The following is a 5,193-nucleotide window of genomic DNA, read 5'->3' as shown; positions in this document are numbered from 1 at the left end:
ACCCTAAGGCCAATATCTTAAGAAATAAAATAGACAAGTGGGACCTCATCAAATTAACGAACTTCTGCAAAGCAAAAGAAACCGTCAAGAGAGCAGGGAGACAGCCCACAGAATGGGAAAAATATTTGCCAGCTGTATATCTGACAAAGGCCTAACATCTAGGATCTCCAAGGAACTCAAACATGCTGAAAGGAAAAAAACAAACAGCCCCTTTAAAAAGTGGGCATAAGAGTCAGCGGCGGACCACCATGGGCAGGGGGTCTGCCCGGTGGGTGGCGGTGGTGGCGGCAGTGGCCAGGAGGCTGTAGTGGTGGTGGCGGTGGTTCTGCAGGTGGGCGGGGAGGCCTTGGAGCATGAGCCCATGGCGCCTTCCCGGCGGGTGGGGACAAGCAGGGTGCATGGCGGCCTCGGAGGCAAGGGTCACTGCACCAGGGCCAAGCATGTCAGACGCAGGCAAGGAGCAACCCATGGAGATGACGGGTGCCACTGAGAACAGGTATGAGGCCGCCCTCGAGGGCGCATCGGGCCATGGGGCAGCTGGCCCAGGAGTGCGGCGCCTGTGAGCGGGAGCCAGATGGTGCCAAGGGCGGCCAGATCAATGCCAGCAAGAACGAGGAGGACTCGGGGAAAATGTTCGTTGGAGGCCTGAGGTGGGACACCAGCCAAAAGGACTTGAAAGCCTATTTTACTAAGTTTGGAGAGGTCATGGACTGCACGATAAAGATGGACCCCAACACCGGACGGTCGAGAGGGTTCGGGTTCACCCTGTTCAAAGATGCAGCCTGTGTGGAGAAGATCCTGGACCAGAAGGAGCAGAGGCTGGATGGCCGTGTCATTGACCCTAAGAAGGCTATGGCTATGAAGAAGGACCCGGTAAAGAAAGTCTTTGTTGGGGGTCTGAATTCTGAAGCCACAGAGGAGAAGATCAGGGAGTACTTTGGCAAGTTTGGGGAGATTGAGGCCATGGAGCTGCCAATGGATCCAAAGCTGAACAAAAGATGAGGTTTTGTGTTTATCACTTTTAAAGAGGAAGAACCTGTGAAGAAGGTTCTGGAGAAAAAGTTCCACATGATCCGTGGAAGCAAGTGTGAAATCAAGGTGGCCCAGCCCAAAGAGGTCTATCAGCCACAGCAGTATGGTTCTGGGGTCCGTGGGAACTGCATCTGAGGGAACCAAGGGCAGGGGCAATGGCCGTGGATGTCAGAGTCAGAGTTGGAAACAGGGATACCGCAGCTACTGGAACCAGGGCTATGGCTATCAGCAGAGCTGGGGGCCAGCTATGGTAGCTACCACTACTCACCCAATGGCTATGATGGCTACGGCCCCAGCTACGACTACAGTCAAGACGGCATAAACTGTGGCAAAAGCCAATGGTGTAGGGGCCACCAGAACAACTACAAGCCATACTGAGGCAGCGAGGAGTGACCAGCAGCTGTGCATGTGCTTTGTCTGGGTATAGAGTGAACACAAACAATTATGTACCAAATTTAACTTGGTAAACTCTCTACAGCCTGTCCCATGTGCACCTTATTTAAAATTCTCCCCCTGGAAATCACTCTCCTGTTTACTCTTTCCAGAGCTCTAGTTGCTTAGGCAGTGTGTGGTGTCTCAGGCCAGAGCAGCATTAAGGACTGATTTGATGACCGGGACACCCAGAATCAGCTTGGGGGGGTGGGGTGTGCTGCCTCCCTCTCTGCTCTGTAGCCTGAACCTGAGGACCCTAGTTGTAAAGAATAAAACTGTATCCTAGGAAACCAGTATCACCTTTTAATTTTATATTATTTGTGTCATACATTTTCTGCAATGGAAGTGCTAATTTTACTGTACTTTTTGGTATCTTTTGGGAATCTAATGTATTGTAAGGTATTTTACACGTGTCCTGATTTTGCCATGACCTGGATATTGAAGCTATCCAAACTTTTGAAATAAAAAATTAACCCCCCCCAAAAAATTTTTAAAATGGGCAAAAGACATGAATAGACACTTCTCAAAAGAAGATAAATGGACAGTCAACAGACACATGAAAAAGTGCACAGCCTCACTCATCATCAGAGAAGTGCAAAACAAAACCTCATTGAGATACCACCTAACCCCAGTAAGAATGGCCATGATTAATAAAACAAACAACAACAGGTGCTGATGAGGATGTGGAGAAAAAGGAATGCTTCTACACTGCTGGTGGGAATGCAGACTAGCACAACTTCTTTGGGAGACAGTGTGGCGATTTCTGAAAGAACTAGAAATTGACCTTCCATATGACCCAGCAATTCCCCTCTTGGGAATATACCCAAAGGAACTCAAATTATTCTACAAAAAAGATACCTGCCCACGTATGTTTGTTGCAGCTCTATTCACAACAAAAACATGGAACCAACCATCAAAGCTGGACTGGATGGAAAAAATGTGGTATGTTGGGAGCCGGCCACGGAGGCCCACTGAGCATTAGGGATCAGGAAGGGCTGTTGACCCCTAGACCACTAGGATGCGTTCAGGAGCTATTGACCCCATTTCCCCCCCCTTTCTACTCAGCACTAACCAGATAAAGCTCCTGTGAGCTCAAAACATAAAAACTCTGAGACCGGGACGAACACAAGCTAACTTTAGAAGCTCATTGCTCCCATTCTTCCACAAACTGCAGTTTTGGCTTTCATACAACTTACAATTCAAACTCAGGTCACATCTAAGAGCCTTAGTATTGGTCACAGGCTTCTGGGTCATGATCTTAGGATTTATTGAAGTTGAATAAGGTGTAAATTATAGAATATAGTTTTAGAAGACAGCCATTTTTGTTGAAAGAATGCAGCTGGGTTACTCGCAGGTAGCTCACTGTGAACTTTGGACTGGGCCACATTCCAAACATTCTGGGATGGGCCACTTTAGTTTGTAAAGTACTTAAGTCTCTATAGAATTGTTTAACTTGGTATTAGTATGAAAAGGGTTTATAGGCAGTACAAGAAGGGTTTAAGGCAGTCATGGATTAAGGTTTCATGGATTAGGTTTAACATCTGTTATGGGATTATACCTGAAAGAACATCTGGTGGGTGGGGAATGCCCCTCAAAACACCTGACTGTGTATAAAATACCCATTGTAATTCCCAATAAATGGCTTCTGGACTAGACAGGGGTCCAGTCTCTCTCTCTCTTTCTTTCTCTTTCTCTTTCTTCCTCCCCCCAAATCACTGATGCCGTCTCCACCTTTGGGGTACCCTGAACCTGGCTGGAGCTGGACTCTGGCAAGTGGCACCTGGACGTAGGACCTCAAGGTAAGCTTTCTTTTTCTTTTTTGGGATGGATAGGACCTCACCCAGGGTGCCGCGGATCCCTCTGTAGAGACAGGCAGAGCAAGAAAGGGTGAGCAGTTTAAGAGCCATGATAGAATCATGGACTAGAGTGAATCTAAAGAAAGGAACATGTCTACTAGTATTTTGAACATATTGTTCAATAAAGGAACCGATTGGCTTGCCTTTTGCATTTTGTATGCCTTAGCTTTATGGAATATTATCTGAGATGCTTTAAATCCACAGCATGATTTCTCTAAAATTCCAGCCAAAAATAAAGACACTCCCTGTTGGCCGTAGCCTCAGCGCCTCCTTTAGACGATGAATTTTTTCCCGAGGAGGAAATGGAGTTGGAGGAGGAAGTGATTGGGTATCATAAGCAAAAATATCCTGGTAATGTTGCCAAGGTACCTCCTCCCATACCCTTTACTAGAAATAAGGTGAAAACACCGAAATTCACACCTGGGTATGTGTCTCTGGCTAATGTAGATATGCAGGGAGCCAGAAAAAAGGCTGAGAAAGAGGGAGATTTTACCTTGTCTTCTTACTTTCCAGTAATTTATATGGAAGAAGGCACAGTAAATGAGGCACCTCACTGGGAGCCTCTACCATATAAATTAACTAAGTAACTTAAAGAGGCTTGTACTCAGTATGGTCCTACGGCTCCTTATACTATTACTATTATGGAACAATTTCTCACTCAGTGGATGACACCACAAGATTGGAGACAACTTGCTAAAAGCTGTTTGTCAGGAGGAGCCTATTTACTATGGAAAACTGAATTTGAAGATCAGGTAAGGATCCAGAGGGCTGTTAATCAGCAGAGGGATCCAAATCAGTTTCATATTTCTAGCAATATGATGTTAGGAAAAGGATTATATGAGTCAGTTGACAGTCAACTAATCTTACCCAAGGAAGTTTTACTCCAGGTAAATTCTTGTGCAAGTGAGGCTTGGAAGAAGTTACCTATTAATTCTACTCAGACTACCTCACTATCTGATCTTAAGCAGAAAACAGATGAAACTTATGAGGAATTTCTCTCTAGACTTACAACAGCAGTAAATAGAGTAATCTCTAATGCAGAAGCAGCAGATATCCTTATTAAACAGTTGGCTTTCAAGAATGCTAACAGTACTTGCCAAGCTTTGATTAGACTGATTAGAAAACAGGACAATTAACTGATTTTATCAGGCAGTGTGCTGATATTAACCCTGCCGTTATGCAGGGTATGGCAGGGTATGGCAATAGCCGCCACCTTGAAAAACTTATGCACAATTTGTGTAGGGAATGCAAAATGGTAACAATAAATCAAAAAACAGTTCAGTTTTAACTTGTTATAACTGTGGGCAGCCTGGCCATATTAGTAGGGACTGCCCAGCTAAACAAGGGTTGCAGGAAGCCCTGATGCAACAGTCTAATGAGAGCTCTTGACCAAGGTCTCTGTGTCCCAGGTGTCAGAAAGGATTTCATTGGGTTAGGGATTGCAAGTGCAAATTTCATAAAAATCGCACTCTGTTAACTAAACAACGATCTATGGTGCTGATTCTGGGAAACGGGCAGAGGGGCCGGCCCTAAATAACAATAGGAGCAGCTTCCAGCATGAACCCATTTGTTCCCTTTGTCCCATCTCAGAACTCATTAGAGCCACCCCAGGGAGCACAGGACTGGACCTCCATTCCTCCACTGTGGAGAGCACGGCCTGAGCCAAGATGGCAAAAAGGTTGGTGGTTTGTGCCCACCCAGGGACGCCAAGTGGTGGCCCGTACGGGGACCTCAGCTGTTCAGAACTCATCGCGGACAGGGTGACTAGTCACAAGGTAAGTTCCCAGGTAAGTGGGACAGGCAAGGCTCTCAGTTGAGACAATAAGGTTCCCGGTTAACAGGGACAAGCTTACTTAGGACTATGGGTAACACC

General features: G+C 46.1%; 1 pseudogene across 1 annotated transcript; it reads left to right on the top strand.

Moving 5' to 3' along the window:
- The first annotated feature begins 440 nt into the window (after positions 1–440).
- LOC103256479 lies at positions 441–1,605 on the top strand (annotated as a pseudogene). The gene has a single exon (XR_504077.1). The product of XR_504077.1 is annotated as a heterogeneous nuclear ribonucleoprotein A/B pseudogene (transcript).
- Positions 1,606–5,193: the final 3,588 nt, after the last annotated feature.

This window comes from Carlito syrichta, unplaced genomic scaffold (genome assembly GCF_000164805.1).
Source record: "Carlito syrichta isolate Samal-C Ts95f unplaced genomic scaffold, Tarsius_syrichta-2.0.1 Scaffold289602, whole genome shotgun sequence".
Taxonomy (NCBI): Eukaryota; Metazoa; Chordata; class Mammalia; order Primates; family Tarsiidae; genus Carlito; species Carlito syrichta.
Note: the sequence above shows the minus strand (reverse complement) of the source record. Positions and strands in the feature narration are given on the sequence as shown.